The sequence below is a fragment of the Triturus cristatus genome, chromosome 2_2, assembly GCF_964204655.1.
Source record: "Triturus cristatus chromosome 2_2, aTriCri1.1, whole genome shotgun sequence".
NCBI lineage: Eukaryota > Metazoa > Chordata > Amphibia > Caudata > Salamandridae > Triturus > Triturus cristatus.
Genome location: NC_140582.1, coordinates 1,189,792,540 through 1,189,808,757, shown reverse-complemented (window position 1 = coordinate 1,189,808,757; position 16,218 = coordinate 1,189,792,540). Strand labels below are relative to the sequence as shown.

General features: G+C 41.9%; 1 protein-coding gene across 1 annotated transcript in view; it reads left to right on the top strand.

Annotated features, from left to right (window-relative positions):
• Window positions 1–3,697: 3,697 nt before the first annotated feature.
• LOC146863354 (uncharacterized) overlaps window positions 3,698–16,218 on the top strand; it is a 237,333-nt gene continuing 224,812 nt past the window's right edge. The window contains exon 1 of the mRNA XM_085642787.1: window positions 3,698–3,717. The gene's annotated coding sequence lies outside the window, so the exon portion shown is untranslated. The remainder of the gene's footprint in view (window positions 3,718–16,218) is intronic.

Here is a 16,218-nt window from a genome sequence, read left to right as displayed (position 1 = left end):
GAAAAAGTTTTGATCCAAACATGATGATATCATTGAGATCAACATTTTGTTGTGCATGGAGAGGTTCATTGGTCTTAGATTCAGATAATATTCAACAGCTTTAAGGCCATCACAGTGCCGAATGGAGGTACAGAGCGATGTTACATCTAGAGTTATTAAAAGCATATCAGAGCTCCATACAACATGATCAATTTTGCGCAGGAAGTCAGATGTGTCCTGTATATAGGATGCCATCCCTTTAACCCAATCCTGCAAAAAATAATCCACATATTTGGACGTGTTTTCCATTATGCCGTCGATCGCAGAGATTATTGGTTTGCCAGGAGGTTTGCTAGCACATTTATGGATTTTTGGGATGAGATACAAAGTGGGGATGACGGATGCTCCTTTTTCAGGAATCGATACTCTATGGGCCCGATTCACAGAACTAACTTAAGACAAAATCCTAAACTTACTACCATTTTGGTATTCACAGAAGGCACTTACTCATTTTGGTATTCACAGAAGGCACTTACTCATTTCGGTATTCCTAAAGTTAGGAGTCCTAACTTTAGGACTCCTAAATGCCTTCTGTGTATACCGAAAGTCTTAAAGTTAGGATTTTTCTCAGTTTAGGAGTAGTAAAGTTAGGACTCCTAACTTTAATACTCCTAAATTCTCCCCCTCACAGAATTGTTTGCCGGTTTGTTTCCCTTCTTTTGTGGCACTGTGATATATATAGTGAATGGCACAAATATTAAATCAAAAATATCGTGCCACTTAGATATTGTGTCAAAAATATAGTCACTACAAAAATATAAGAGTATACTTTTTATGTATAATAATTTTTTTAAAATATTGTATATTATATTGTTCTATTTGATATATTTGTTAATTAATTTAATATTTATGGGTTGTTATATTATAGTAATAATATATGTTTCATTTTTTATTGCAGTTTGTAATTTTTAATGTGTAATTACAATTTCTTTACATTAAATTCTTAATGTATAATTTTGTACCAGGTTGTTGGGTTTGTAGGGTGGAAGATAGATACATTATTGTTTTTTATTTTCACCTATTTGTTTTATTTTTTGTTAATGAAATATTTAATTGGTAAATAACTATGTACATTGTTTGTATGATTAATTATAATTTTAATTATGTAAGTGTATTTTGAAATTTTAATGTATATTTTATTTTTGGGTTACTAGGGGAGTAGTTTGTGAAGGTATTTCAGTTATATTTGACAGATGGATGTTTATGAATGATATATTTAATTGTTACCTAATTGTGCAATTAATTGTGTAAAAGGTTTAATATGTTATTTGTTAAGTAACGTATTTGCAAAATTTGTATTAATTGTTTATTCATTAAGTGTATTTAATATTAAACTATTTATTTTTGGTTATAGTTTATTTGTTTTATTTAATTACTATTTTATTATTATTGTTTTCTTTGTAATTTATCTTAATTTGTTTGAGGGACAAATTGTCTTTTGGATAGTTGGGAGAAAAGTATTTATTTCAATGTATTTATTTACTTTTTAATTATTTTGTATTTATTTCACATTTTAATAACTTATTATAGTGTACATATTTTTTTATTTTGATTATGTTGTAGTAATTTAATGTTGTTAGCTCGTTAAATAGTTGTTTAATAATAATATTTGGGCATCCAGCACTTTCCCTATTGTTTAGACTTGAGTGTGACTAGTATACCTACCCCAGCAGCACCTAACCTCTCCAGCACTTTTGCTGATTTTGTTTATGTTGAAGTGAGAATAGTAAATATAACCCCTTTTATGTCCATCACTTTGACTACTGTTGCTTAAATTGGACTGGAAATAGTCAGTCTTACCCCTCCACAATGCAAGACTTTCTCTGCTTTTGCTAACGTTGGAGTGGGTATAATAAATCTAACTCCTTTCAAAATCCAGCACTTTCCCTAGTGTCTTTAGTTTAGAGTCCGAATAGTAAATCTTACCCATCCACAGTCAAACACTTTCCTTCCTTTTGATTATGTTGGAGTGGCAATAGTAAATCTAACCTCTCCAAAGTCCAACAGTTTCCCTGCTTTTGCTTTAGTCGGATTGGGACTAGTACATCTACTCCCTCCGGAGTCCTACACTTGATATACTGTCACAAACATTGGAGTAAGACTAGTAAATGTAACCCCTTCAAAGTCCAAAACATTTCCTACTTTTACTTAAATTGGAGTTAGATCAGTTAATCTGACTCTTTTGAATTTAACACTTTTGCTAGTGTTTATTTTAGATCATTTTTTTAAAGTTTTTCTTTTTTATTTCTTTTTTAGATTACTTTGCAAAAAGTAATTTTTAATTTACATTTTATTTTATTGTTAATATATGTTTGATAATTTTATTTTGTAAGTTATTGTTAAAATTATTAATGTCATTTTTGTAAATTGTTTAACAGTTTTTTTCAAGTACTTGCATTTGTGGAACCCCAAAAATTCTCACTACTGGATTGCTAGTGTTGCTAATTTTTCATTGTGCCAAGCAACAACACGTTGCAGCCTAACACCCTTTATCAAGATACATGAGCCCTCAGTGCCTCAGCAAGTAGTGTCAGAGCATAACTGTGAAAACCTGGAGATCAGATTATCGTTTATTACTCACCATCTAGGAGTTCTCACTCACCAATATATCGAAATACTGTACATTTATGGCACTATCATATTTCATAGGATAAGAGCATCAAATTACATATGTCTTCTTACCATGTGTAACATCTTATAATGTAAATACTGGAATTAATTTCCATGGTCCTCAATACAGACAGTCATTTCAGTGCGCGTTCCGACGTTGAATTATACATTATATAACAGGAACATTTTTGCCCCTGGAAGTTCACAAAGTAATTGGATATCTATCCATGTCATCAATACAAGTCATAGATCTCCCATACCATTTGATTTGCCTGGGTTTATTATACCAATAGTGTACATTCAAGATGCCATGGATCTCTTAGTCCTGCCCAAGGGGGCAGTGGGTGCTTAATTCTCCTTTCTTCTCTTGTTGTTCTCTCATTTTTCTACTCACTTGTTATGTTGTCTTATAAATCTCCTAAAATCAATTAAAACAATCAATTGGAATCAAAGGTTCTTACAGTTTCATTGCATTCACATTTGAAAACAAAAGCACAAGTATAATTTTACTATTACAGATGCAACTTCATCTTCTCCTCCGTATTCAACCTTCCTGGCTGTTTACTTTCTAAATGTATTACATACTTGGATTCCAGTCTTCTTAGGGCTTGTTCTCTATACCTCCCTTGTTGTTGTATGGGTAAAGTGTCCACACCAAAGATTCTCAATACTTTTAGGTTCTCCCTATTCTCCTGAGAGTGGGGTGCAACTGGGTACTACCTGTCATTCTTTTTCACAACCGGCATATGTTCCAGTATGTGTTTTTAACATGGTGGATGTTGCCCCACACGTATTTCTTCTCACTGGGGCATTTCAGGACATATACCGTGTATAGTCCAAGGTACATGTTATACATTTCTTAATATAGTTTTATGTTATAAATGCCTTAATTATTTTTTTCTTTTTCATGCATGGGACTTCAGATTAGTACTGCATTTGCATGCCTTACATTTCCCACATGTATATAATCCTGCTAATCTTAGGTCTCTTCTCACACTGTCACTCTCTAGTGTGCTTCTGACCAGTTTGTTCCCCCATGGACTTACTTCTCCTGTATGCTATTTTGGGGTGAGTTTATATATTTCTACCAATGATTGCGTCAATGTATGGACATTTCCAATGTCTGTGTAATATATTGCTGCTTGTAAGATTGCCAAAATACTAGCATTGCACATTGAAAAGTTTACACCAGATTTAATAGTATCTGGTTTTGTTAAGGGTCGAGTGATCTGTGATGACTCTAGATTTTTCCTGAATATTATACCTGTGTCTTCTTAGAGGTAAACAGTCAATAGAAGCTATTACACTCGATGCCGAAAAGGCATACGATCGGGTCAATTGGAACTTCATTTATAAGGATATGCATTGGCTTGGCTTCGGGTTTAATATTATTGGTTCCGTATCATTATACTCAAATTTCAGACTACTGTTTGTGTGAAAGGGATGATGCCTTCATGTTTTCATGACAAAGAGGTACACATCAGGGTTTTCCCTTATCTCGTATATTATTTATTCTTAAACTGGAACCCTTTCTTGAATACATAGGGCAGTCTAGTTTTGCATATTCCTGTCAAATTAATCAGATTAAATTAAAAAGCCATGACAATCCATCAATAAATCAACATTTGTATAGTGCAGCACTGTCACCCCTAGCAGCATCTGGGCACTCAGGGTGCCATGTCTCTGTCCAAAAGCCAGGTCTTGAGTTTCTTTCTGAAATCCGCCTGGGAGGATCGTGTAGAGCTTTATAGACATGCGTGAGGACCTTGAACTGGCATCTCTTCTGGATGGGGAGCCAGTGGAGGTTTCTGAGGTGGAGGGTTTTGTGGGTCCATTTGGGGAGATTCGGGATGAGTCAGGCTGCAGCGTTCTGTATGGTCTGGAGTCTTCTGGGAGCTGGGTGGAAATTCCGGTGTAGAGAGAATTGCCGTAGGTGAGGTGGCTGGTGAGAATAATGTTTTATTGTGCATTTTATATTTCTCAATGAGAAAAATCCCTAGCAACCTTTCTTAATGGAATTATTCTCCCTTGTATCTAGTTACAAACTGAATATTGATAAGTCGAAGATTTCACCTCTTAGCAAGTATTGTTTTAAACATAACTTACAACAAGTTGTTCTAAGCTGGAAAGTGTCTAAAATATGATGTTGTGGTATTTGGTTCTCCAGTTCTATTCATAGCATTTTAAAGTTTCATTTGGAAGAATTAAAATCTAAAAGGAATGGTTTTCTGGAGAGATAGCAATCTTTTTAGATCTCTTGGCAGTGTTGTCATTAGCTGGACACCGGCTGTACAAAATTGCTGGGACATAGAATTCCTTTGGACGGTAGTCTCAGGCTCCAACTACGGTACTCCCCAGGTAGAGGGAGCCCTTGATGAGCTAACAGCTTTGACAAGGTGGAATATCCACCTCCTGGTCACACTGGCACCACCAGGCACGGTTAGTGTTGGGACACAGAGTCCCTTTGTGCAGTAGTCCCAGGCTCCAACTACAGTGCTTCCCCCTGTATCCGTATACTGATAGACGCCCACCACAACGTAAACTATAAAAACAATCTAACATACTCATTAGATGTCATCAATGATGTAATTTGAGATGTCATCAGTGATGTCATAAACTGTCACAGAACGTCCTGAGTGATGTAATATGTGAGGTCTTAAGCAGTGCATGGCTGGGCACATGTTATAGTTAGCTCTGCTAACGATAACTGGTGAATTTCTGTGTTTTGAAATTTTTTTAAACGTTAATTTTGTCACTGACATTTACCTAACTACAACGTTACTTTAATGTTCGTTTTTGTCAGTGGATTTCTCCGTTTTCTTAAAACAAAAACAGATCTTTTTATCACACCTAACTATAATGTTACTTTGACCTTTGGATATTTTCTTTGAATTTCTAGCGCTTTTTAAAATACCGTTTTAAAAAAAATATATATATATATATTTTTTATTGCCACATTACATTGCATACCATACCCTCAGATATACTGTCTACACATCCTCATGGAAGAAGGAGTCAGTTTTTTTTAATTTTTTTTTATGTAAAGTAATATTTTATTACCATATGTAGAGCCAATAACCTCCCCCCCCCCCCACCATCTCGCTGAAGGCCCTGCAGCAAAGCCCCATAGGCAACCAACCCCACACTGCACATGGCCTTTGGCAATGCAAAGCAGGAGCTTGACAACAGGGCCTGACATGTGGCCAGGCCCTGTGGCCAACCCACCCGGAGGCAGTCAACCCCCTTCCCCCCCCCACAGGCAGCCAACCCTACAATTCCTATGACTTTCCTTTGCATGTGGCATGGGGTTGGCCACAGGCCATATCTTGCAGCCAGGCCCTGCTTCCAACTCCCCACAGGCTGCCAACCCATGCTGTGCGCAGCGGCATATTGGCCAAACGGTTTGGTCTGCTGCCATGCCCTGTGGCCAAACCCTGCGCAGCGTAGGGTTGGTCTGCGGGCCCCAGGGACCGCTTACCCTGGGTCAAAACATACATATTAAGAGGGGGGTGAAGCCCCATCCCCGGCTATTAATTGTATCCTGGACCCCCATACCCCGGGACTAGTTCCAATAAAAAGGGAAGAGCACCCTATTCCCCAGGGCCAAATGCAATTTAACAGGAGAGGAGGGCATGCAGCTCCCCGCCCTGAGCCTAACTAGACCCTGGGGACCACATCCCATGTGGCCAAATACAATATAAAAGGGGAGGGGGTCTGAGCAAGCCTTCTTGGGCCCCGGGGGTTAAAATCTAAGGGGAGGAGGGTTATACAGATTACCTTCTCAGCCTTATTAGGCCCTGACGACCCCATCCCCTAGGACCAAATATAATAAAAAGGGGGAGTGGGGCTGCAAGGCAAGCCTCAGTTTTGGTATTTTTCCTATACCTATTACCACTTTAGTAAAGTGGTAATAGCTAGGGAAAAATATGTATACGTTTCTATGGATTTTAAAAATACATATAGAGAGTACTGCAGAGTTGTTACAAAATGTGAACTATGCGGTAATACACTACATTTAATAAATATAGTGTGCTAAAGTGCATTTTCTATTTTTGTACATTTAAATATGCACAAGAAAGTGTACCGAGTTGCACGTTAATTAGTCAAAATTACTGCGCTACTTGAAAAAAGCAGTTCACCACAGACTGCTATAGAAATATATAGAACATGATAAAGAAAAATGGTAACCTATTACCACTTAAATAAAGTGAAAAACAATAAAACCTAATACAGAGGAACCTGACCACAACGCAGCGAAAGTCACAGTGCAGAGCAGTACAAAATTGTCATAAAGCTACATGGCTACCTTTTATCTTTGGTAAACAGAGCCATTAACCAATCACATAATCACTTTTTACCCTTATGTACCGTAGTATACTGTGACCATACCATGGTACACCGAGGCACAATATATCACTGTTTTATACAACTTATAACTTTAACATTGTCTACACTATTTACAAATACTACCAAAAAGTAATATTTGCACATTATAATATATATTTAGGTCGCATAACATTGACATATTTTAACACACTTTACCAGTATGTCTTATTGAATTTACACACTCCACTGTATGCCAATCCACTCTATAACAGTTCACATTACGCCACGCCACTCTACCCTATTTACTGTAAGCCTCTCCACTTTACACCACTTCACTCTATGCTAATCCACTGTACGTCACTCTAATGTACTCCATGCCATTTCACTTTATCCCACTCCTTTCTACACCACTCTGCTCTATGCTAATATACTGTTAACCATTCTATTCTATTACACTCCAGTGTAATACACTTTACTCTACACCTGTATACTGTAATGTTCTCAACTGTACACTATTCCACTGTACACAACTTAACTGTACGCTTCTGTACTATATGCTATTGCACTCTGTCCCACTTTATGGTACACTAGCGCAGTTTACACTATACTGTACGCCACTCCACTGTACACCTCTCCATAGTACTGAAATGTACAATATGCCACTCCACTCTATCACAAACTACTGTATGCCATTACACATTACAACAATAAATTCTACGTCACTTCACTAAACACCACTCCTCTGTACGTCACCACAGTGCATGCTTCTACAGTTAACCCTATTCCACTGTATGACACTGTACTCTACGCTACTGCACTATATGCCACTTGCCCGTATGTCACTAGACTTAACACCTCTAAACTAAACTTTAGTCCACTCAACAGTACTGCAGTATGCGCTACTCCACAGTACGCCACTCCATTGTATGCTTCTCCACCATACACTACTGCACTGTCCCCTAGTACACTGTAACCCCTACAGTGAACGCTATTCCACTGTATGTCACTCCATTGTACGCCCCTCCACTACAAGAAATTTCACTTTAACACATGACAGTGTACCTCATTCCACTCAAGTCCACTGACTGTACGCCACTCAACTGTAGGTCACTCCACTTTACCCTACTCCAGTCTATGCCATTTTACTTTACGCCACTCCAGTGACCACAATCCACTCAACGCAACTGCACTGTATGCTATTCCACTATACGATATTCAAATTTATGCTGCTACACTCTACAACACTGCAACATATGCCATTCCACTTTAAGCCACTACACTGTACGACAATCTACTCCAAAATATTCCACTGTATGTAACTCCACTCTACGCTATTCCATTGTTAGCCTCTACACTCTATGACCCTCCATTCTACTGAACTGCAGTATACACCAGTAAACTCTACCACAATCCACTGTAAGCTATCACAATTTACAACACTACATTGTGCCCCACTCCATTAAACGCCACTCCACTGTACATTACTATACTCTGTTTCTACAGTTAAACCCATTCCACTGTAAGACACTGTATGCTATTCCTCTATATACCACTCCACTGTACATCTTAAGACTTTATGCCACTACACTAAACTTTATTTGACTCTACACTACTCCACTATACGCTACTGCACTGTATGCCAGCCACTCTGTTACTCCACTATACACCACTCCACTGTAACCTATTAAACTCTACCCCACTCCATTGTCCACTATTCCGTTGTGTGCAACTCCACTTTACGCCACATCCAATCTCCGCCACTCTAGTTTACACTATTTATTTTTACACCAGTACACTGTACCAAACTCCACTCTACTCTACGCAACTCCACTGTACACCTCTCAACTGGGTGCCACGTCACTGTATATCACTCCACCGTATGCTTCTCCAGTATACGGTGTTCCACTTTACACCACTCCACTTCACTGTATGCCACTGCACTATATGATATTTTATTATACTATATTCAAAAATATACCCCTAAACTATACAAGACTGAAGTCTATGCCACTCCAATGTACGCCAATAAACTGCATGCAAATACACTCTATAATATTGAGAGGATGTAACTGTACTGTACCACACTGTAATGTATGCTATCCCACTCTCTAACACACCAGTGTACTGTACTCCAGTTTACACCACTACACTTTACGCTCTGCCTTTATAACTCACTTCAGTATATGCCACTCTACTGTACGACACTGCTCTATCCGAATTCACTGTACGGCAGTCCCCTAACTGCAGCTCCACTCTACACCACTCCGCTGTATGCCATTCCAGTCAACACCACTACAGTCTTCCTCATTCTACTCCACTGTATGACACTGTACTGTACCACAGTACACTTACAACACTATCCTCCACTATATTCTACCACACTCCACTTAATAACACTCCACACAACAACAGTACTGTACGAATATTATTACCATCATAAAACCATTGAAATAAAAAACAAAGATTAAAGATAAGTTATAGTTAACTTATTTATGTTTGGTATACAAACCAAACTTAAACTACACAAACGTTAGAATTTTTTTTGTTATAGTTATCTTTTAAATGTATGATTTACGCACCACTTATTTATTTCTTATTTGTGAGAAACCGAACTTAAACTACACAAACATTAGAAATTCTAAATTCATAGTTATCTGTTACATTTACACAACACTTGCTCCTTATAATAAGTCATACTTATAATCACATTTATACTTACACACTACCTTCAGATTAATATAACTCGCAAACCTCCATACACAGCTTGTCACCTCCTTTGCCACACTTCATTAACTATAACTCGCCACTGTACCATACACTGTGTTCTGGCAAATCAGGTAATTTCAAAAGTCATAAGTTGTTATTAATTCAATAATTTCATATCCTATAAATGATATAATATGCAAGGGTATAGCTAGTGCCTCTTTAGTCTATGCCACTCCACGGGATGCTATTGCACTCTACGCCATTCTACTATATGCCACTCCACTATTCCACTGTTTACCAATCCACTCCACACTATTCCACTGTATGTTGCTCCATTCTACACCACTCCAGTATATGGCACTTCACTCTATACCACTTCATTCTATGCTATTCGACTAGACCCCACTCCAATGTATGCCACTCCACTTTAGGCTACTACACGCTATCCTACGCCACTGTACTCCACTCCAATATACACTATTACACTCTACGACACTACTGTACAACACTCTACACCTCTCCAATCTACGCCATTACACTGTACACAACTCCACTCTACACTAGTCCACTCTACACTATTACAGTATGCAACTCCACTCTATGGGGTCGATTCCGATCATGGAAAAATATTCCCCGTACGAATCGTATCCGGATTTTTTTACGTACGAATCGTACAAGTCCCGTACAAACTGGCAAGTACGATTCGTATGTAAAAAACACCATACGAATCGCATTGGGAATATACCCCGACACGTCCTCGGTTCGGAAAAAGTGTCCGAAACATCCCCGGACGTTTTTACGTACGACTCGGTAAACCGACGTCCGAACTAGCAAGTACGATCCGTCCCGTCCGTCCGAATCCACAACCGTATGGTAAAAACACCGTACGGAGCGAACCTCCACAGCAACCATGGAGACGTCCAAACCTGTGCCTGCATACGTGCCGAACACCCCCCCATGTCCGCGATGTCCCCCCAGCCCCCCCATGTCCGTGACGTCCCCCCAGCCACCCCGTATGTCCGCGACGTCCCCCCAGCCCCCCCGCATGACCGCGACGTCCCCCCAGCACACACGTATGTCCGTGACGTCCCCCCACCCCACCCCCGTATGTCCGCGACATCCCCCCACCCCACCCCGATATGTACGGTGCGGACCCCCACCCCCGTATGTACGGTGCGGACCCCCACCCCACCCCCTGTATGTACGGTGCGGACCCCCACCCCACCCCACCCTCCCGTATGTACGGTGCAGACCCCCACCCCCATATGTACGGTGCGGACCCCCACCCCATGCCCCGTATGTACGGTGCGGACCCCCACCCCCCGTATGTACGGTGCGGACCCCCACCCCCGTATGTACGGTGTGGACCCCCACTCCACCCCCCGTATGTACGGTGCGGACCCCCACCCCAACCCCGTATGTACGGTGCGGACCCCCACCCCACCCCCCGTATGTACGGTGCGGACCCCCACCCCCGTATGTACGGTGCGGACCCCCACCCCCACCCGTATGTACGGTGCGGACCCCCACCTCCCCCGTATGTACGGTACGGACCCCCACCCCACCCCCTGTGTGTACGGTACGGACCCCCACCCCACCCCCCGTATGTACGGTGCAGACCCCCACCCCACCCCCATATGTACCGTGCGGACCCCCAGCGCTAAGCGCTGGGGGTCCGCACCGTACATACGGGGGGTGGGGTGGGAGTGAGGTTCTGTAGCAATCCGAACCCGTGAATTCGGTATCATAGTACTGACACGATTTTGGTACCAATGAACCTCAAATGATCCATTGTATACGTGACAGTGTTTTCGCTGCGCAACTAGCATGAATTCACTGGAAAATAGGGCATTCTCTCGTAAAACGCCATGGCATCCATTTTAGTTATGGCATCCATCTTGTTTCTTGCCCTCACATAGTCAATGAACGGACGATGACCCCGGCAAGATCACCTTGTTAAAGACACGTAAGCTCGAGCCCGAGAAAGGCTGACGCTACATGACTCGGCAGAATCAAGCTGCCTCCCTTGCCTGAGGCCAGTCCTGCTATACTGGTTCTCGTGTCCGTTGTCCTGACTGAAAGGCCGAAGACGATTGCCCTGCCCGTTTATGATCCATAAACGCCTCTTATCCTACATTTCAATCCTTTGCACCTGGCACTGCTCCTTTCCTTCTGGGCCTTTACAATGGGGAGGTTACGATTTTTATGGTGGGGAGGATCGGGTGAAGAATGAAAAACTGTCGAGAGGACCTGATCGAATACCGAAAACCTACAACTAATCATTGTTTGATATTTATTTATTGTCTGTTTGGGATACCGGGTTGGGCATGAGAAATATTCGTGTAATGTTGCCCCGAGACATTTTTCTTGTATTTAAGAAACGACCCACTTGATGCAAATTGAACAGTTTCCTAGATTCTACCTCTGTGTGGTTCCTATGACTTCTGTGTCCCTGCAGTAATAAACCTTGGTCTTTGACGCCGCCATCGAGAAGCCCGTGTCTCTGTTTATTTGTGCACCGAGACAGGAGGAACTCAGGGGTCTTCGGGTGTTGTTTCCCTGACACCTCTGGACTCTTAAAAGTCCAGAACCTCAAATTGGCGCCCAACGTGGGGCGACGTCATCCGGTACCGGTCCAAAGCCTGAAAAGTTCGAGGAGCTTCGTGTGAAGATTCCGGAGGGAGGTACCCCGCTTCATCGATCCCTGCATGTCGTAAAAGTGGCCCGACGATCTCTTCCACGAGGGTTCCCGTTCCCAGACGGCTACAGAGGACCGCTGCCTTGACTGTCGCCCTGTCTTGGACCCGAGGTGCAGACCTTAGTACGGCGAGACGTAGACGGGTTCTCCTTGGCGACGTCTTCCACATTTCAGTTAAGTATTAAGTGGGTCGTGCTCAGTCTGGTTATTTGGATACGTTTGTTTTGGATTTGTAGATTATCATTGGTTGCTCTTGTTAGATAATCTTTGTTTTGGTATTGGTTCATTTTGGTAGGCCTAAGTTCTTTGCGCATATTTGTTGGAATTTGTTTTTGTTGTCATGACCACCAGTAGTAATTGTTTCTTGTCCTGGTTACGTTGCAACGGGGATTCCCGGTTGGAGGATTCGTGTTCGGTTCCTCCGATTGGAACTCCTACATATGAGCTCTATTGTAAACATGGTGTGGGTCCTATTACGTACAATGAAGTATGGGTCCGTTATACCAAGAAAGATGGTGTCCTTAGTTGGCCACCGCATGGTAGTTTCGAAACAGAAATTCTAGATAATTTAGAAATGAAGTTGTTCAAGAAAAAAGTCCGGCCGGCAATGTTTGATTCTTTTCGCGTATGGCGCAAAGAAGCCAAACAGAGAGAAATTAGGAAAACGAAGAAAGAACAGAAAGAGAAAGGGTTGACCTTAATGGAGTCTGCTAGGCAGCTGCATGTCAACGAGACCAAAAAAGCAATAGAAATAGCGAATAGAAAACATAATTTGGCGATTGATAAATGCTACCCTGTCTTGCCATCTTGTCCTGTTAAGCCAATAGAGGACCCTGAAAAGGATCCTCTGTTGTCTTACCTGTTAAGTTCACCTCCGCCGTACGCACAGGGTATTACAGCACCACAGTTACTACCTGTTGTACAGCCAGCTGCTGGTCAGCCTGGAATAGGTGCTCCACTTCCTTTGAATCCAGCTCCTGTCTTTCCCGTGATCAATGATCCTACGGCACCCCCTCTTCCTGGGTCGCCTGTTCCGCCTTTGCCTGTCGTTTCACAAACTGCTTTGCCTGCTACACCCACCCTTACTATATCATCTGCTCCAGCTGCTCTGTTTCCGAACCCTGTAAACATTCTGACTCCGCTTTCCGTTCGTCGGAAGATAACCGACTCTGTAACTAATATCTTAACGCCTCTCTACAGGTCTTTAATTGGGACCCCCGTTTCTGACTCTATACAGAGACGTAGCCAGTTTCCTGGTCCCGAAGAACGAGACACGTTAGATTCGACAGCTCTTAGGTGGATGTCGAAAGCTGCGAAGTACGATGCACGAAGAGTGTTAGACACATTTATGCAGTGGAATGAACCAACTCAACGTTACGTTTTTGACGTGATGTGTACTCTTGTGCGTGAAGAATGGGAAGATGATGACTTAGATACAGTCCCCTCTGATTTAATAAATATTCAGCAGAAATTCGCCACAGGAATGGTGATAGGTTCAGAAGTAGGGAGAGCGATAGAATTGGTTTTAGCTTATAGGGATGAGTCCCCTTTCAGGGCAACAAGAGACCCTGATGGTACACCGGTAACTAGAAAAAGACGAGGTCAGTATCCGATGAGGGAAGTTCCGCCCATATGGCGCGAAGCAGTTGCCGCTGACGGGAACTTGGGTATTGCAGCTGCTCCAGCACAATTCCAGAGAGTGTGGATACACATCCCTTGGAAGCGAGCTGAAGTACTAGCAGTAAAACAAGCATTGCCAGATCCTCGTAAAAATCCTGCTGGCTATTACAAAGAATTAACGCAGACAGTCCAAGCGTGTATTATGAATTTGGCAGACATTGAAATGCTATTTGGTAATGTAGTGCCACAGCCTATATGGGCCAAGATTCGGCAAGAGAACCACCCAGTCGCCTTAGGAGGCGATTGGCCAGCTATTGTAGCAGCAGACGCACAGCAGGTTGGCGGAGCTAAACCCGAACCCCTGATTGCTGCCTTACCTGGCAGAATAATTACTCTGATGAAAACGCTGATGCCAGCGTTACGAGTAAATTGGGATAAACTATCAGCATGTAAGCAAAAGAAGGACGAAAGCGTCTCTGACTTTTTCACTAGATTTGAAGAGACTTTCGTAGATCACAGTGGGCAAGATATGAGTACCGAGGGAGGTCAGAGGTTGTTTGTTAAGTTTGTGTTTAATTTATTACCTAAGCTTAGTAACAAGTTAAAGGATTCAGAAAGTGCATGGGCAGTGTCGACGACAGCACAGATACTTGCAACTGCACAGTACTACGAGAATAGAGAGAAAGAAGAGAAGGAAAAATCAGAAAAGAAAACGAAAGATTTAAAAACTAAAGTTCTTCCCCGACAACAGTTAGCATGGAATCAGTGTGCCTATTGTAAAAAGGAGGGTCATTATAAGAACGAGTGTCCAGTACTACACCCACAAACTAGTGGTATCCCAGCTCAGAGAGGAAATGTTGGGTTTATGCAAGTTCCTAGAGGTAGAGGGCGTGGTACGATGACACCACAGGCTGATCGCCAATCGAATTATTTCGATCAGCGCAATATACAACCTACACAACCAGGTAGATCTCCACAGTATCATGTTGAAAATTACTACGATCATAATGAAGAGATTCATAGAAGCGAGCAATAGGACAGCCGAAGGCAGAGAGAGGGAGTAGTATCAGTTCCAGTTGATCAGAGTGGACCTTATGTCACAGTAGTTACATCAGGCGTGGTCGAACCGTTTCTGTTGGATACTGGTGCGGCAAAAAGTTCAATCATGCATGCGAAACTCCCTGGCGCACCTTTGTCCGGCTTAACGAACATTTCAGTAGGTTTTTCAGGCGCCCCTGTTCACAATCCTGTGTCTAGTCCTTTATCTATCTCTGTTGGGCCATGCGAGCTAGAAGCACCCCTTATCCTAACTACTGGTTGTAATGAGAATCTGCTTGGTTTAGACCTATTGAAACGCCTGCATGCGACACTGTACTGTTCTCCTTCGGGAGTACAGCTCACATTAGGCAAAAGAGTCATCTCTCCGATGTACATGTCGATGGACAAGCTCCCACCGGAGCTGCGTTCTCTCCCTGATACTCTTTGGGCAACTGGTCCTGACGATGTAGGTCTCTTGGAAATTCCCCCTTACGTGGTAAGTCTAAAAGCGAATGTTAAATTTCCACGAATCCCTTAGTATCGGATTTCAAATGAAGGTGAACAAGCACTTTTACTGATTGTAAAAGACTTGATACAAAAGGATGTGATAGAAGAAACGAGAGGAAATGTCTGCAATAGTCCTGTCCTGCCGATTTTGAAACGCACTGATCCTTCCAAACCTCCAATCTACAGATTTGTGATTGACCTCAGAGAGGTTAACAAAATTGTGATTCCACAGTTTCCAGTGGTACCAGATATCACTGCATTACTGACGTTGATTCCTGCATCGGCATCCTGGTTCACGGTGATCGACTTGAAAAATGCATTTTTCAGCATTCCAATAGCAGAAGAAAGTAGAGACATTTTTGGTTTCTCCTTAGGAGGACGCAGTTTCAGATTCAAACGCGCTCCACAAGGGTATTGTGAAAGCCCTTCAATTTACAGCCAAGCATTAAAAAGTCAATTAGATACTCTTGTACTTCCTAATGGTGTTGCTCTGATCCAGTACGTAGACGATCTTTTACTAGCCGCTGACGACAAGGAAACTTACAAAACAGCCACTATTTCTTTATTACGTCATTTGTCCGACTTACATCACAAGGTGTCACCTTCTAAACTGCAATATTGTTGCCAAGAAGTGACCTACTTAGGTCATCTTTTGTCAAAGGAGGGAAGAAGGT